Genomic DNA, 2,242 nt, shown 5'->3' with positions numbered 1-2,242 from the left:
TCTAGTTGAAGATGTCCCTGCTTATTGCAGGGCTGGTTGGACTAGATGACCTTTAAAAGTCCCTTCCAACCAATACTATTCTATGATTCTATGATCCAATATAATATTTCGTAATGAAATCTGGGAAGTAAAGATGTGGGACTCCTTGCAATTTCAGATCAGTTTTCAGAAGCAATTTCTCTCTCAAGACCCTTCTGTTACAAGGGGTACATGCTGTCAGAAAATCAGCATGGAGAGTGAATGAATGAAGGAGTCAAAGTTGGGGTGGCCAAATGCACAGATTTCTGCAAGAAAAACACATTCAGTAACTTATAAAACATACTGATAGGGCTGAGATCAGCAGGTGCATCAAATATAGGCAAGAACAGGCCACTGGCCAGGCACCCCTTGGGCAAAATCTGCCCTGTAAGTCTGCCCAAACATAGGTTCATTTTTCTTCCCACAGGGCAAGAAAAATTTCAACATTTCTCGAGGTGCTGGGGTATAAGCAAGCTGTCAGAATTACACTCAGGGACAGTCCTGCTTTGTTTTGCTCATTTACTTGTGTGTATAGGACAGGGTAAGCACCTACAAATATTTTCCTGCCCGGAACATTGCCGGTTCACAGCAATCATTCAGAGACCCTCAACTTTGACTGCTGAATTTTTTCACATGGAGGAACTGCCCAACTCCTTGCTCCTGTGCTCAAGCAGGCATGCAGTTAACCCATATGAAAATGCCCAGCCATCTACTGTGGGACCTCCAGCTGCACTGTGAACACAAAGCATTTTGCAAAATGAGATTTCTTGCACTGTCCGAAACCCTGCTGAAGCACATGCAGCTGGAACAAGGGATGGTGACACCAATATGACTAATGAATGCAGGCCATTAAGTAATCAAAACCGGAGCTTCCTACCTCGAACTCACTTAACGTTTGGGAAATTCTATCATGCTTTGGGAAATTATATTCACTTTTTGCCCTGGATGCTTATGGGTGTGGCAGTGCCAAAGACTTAAAATAGGAAGGGTCAAGCTTGCTTAACATTTAAATACTTGTTTGATGGAGATGATTTCAAGCAGGAAAATCTGTATTGCACATTTAAAGAAGAAAAAAGCAGAAATGTGACTAAAATCCTATGAATAAGAGGGCAGCTGAAGATATGTGTAAAAATTGCTCAGAAACAAAACAAAACAACCATTATTTTTACATGCTAATCTGTTCCAATGGGTTGCTTGCAAACCCCAGTAGGTTGCTTGATGCTTCTCTGGCTGTCACCCCCTGGGAAATTCCTGTGACCATTGAGCATCATGGAGCTAAAACCAAAACCAACTGATATACAGGGCTTCCTTACGCTAGTTGCAACAGTGAATATTTTTCAGAACACCTGTCATCCTGGTGGAACAGGCAGGATCCATGAAGATGAGGCTGTTTTCACAACTTTATCCAAATACTGTAGCTCCTACCGCATTAGATGCACACCCCTGGGCTTCTCCTCTGGAGGGATGTTTCTGTAATAGCAGAATATTCCCCTTCTAGTGCTATAAACTAAAAGAGGAATTCTTGAATAGAGATTCCCCTTAGAGTTTGGAGTCCTCTTGCTCCCCTGATGGGACTTGTATCATTAAAGCTCTTACCTCTGCCAATCTTCTTTGTTACAGTGCCCTGCTATGTCAAGCACATAGTGGTGGAAGACTTCTCTGTCTTAATGTCTGTTCACTCTGCTCCATCTTGCCATGCCACATCATCCTATATCAAGACCTACTCTCAGTTCAGAAGGTTTTCCCAGAGCATTAGCTCTTTTTCGAGGTTACAAATCCAGCTTTCCCATGTTCTCTGCTACACCATGAAGTCTGTTTTTCTCACCCTACACATCCAGCAGGCGATAAATTTAGTTGACAGCGGTACTACACCACTTCCCTCTCCCCCACTATCCCTCTATCCCATCAGCCACCACTGCCATATCTCTTCTTCCTGCCACCTCCTGCCTACTTGGCCTCCTCAGTTCAACCTCCCAATGTAATCCTCGCTATACCCTCTGCAGCTATCCTGCTCAAAAGTGCTTTTTTCCCACTGATGCTCACCAGTCCTCCAAAGCATTTGCCTTGCTTTATCATAGAATCATAGAACCATAGAATGGTTTGGGTTGGAAGGGACCTCTAAAGGTCAGCTAGTCCAACCCCCCATGGGCAGGCAGGGACATCTTCAACTAGATCAGGTTGCTCAGAGCCCCGGCCAACCTGACCTTGAAGGTTTCCAGGGATG

Source organism: Aptenodytes forsteri, unplaced genomic scaffold (assembly GCF_000699145.1).
Source record: "Aptenodytes forsteri isolate BGI_AS27 unplaced genomic scaffold, ASM69914v1 Scaffold199, whole genome shotgun sequence".
NCBI lineage: Eukaryota > Metazoa > Chordata > Aves > Sphenisciformes > Spheniscidae > Aptenodytes > Aptenodytes forsteri.
Note: the sequence above shows the minus strand (reverse complement) of the source record.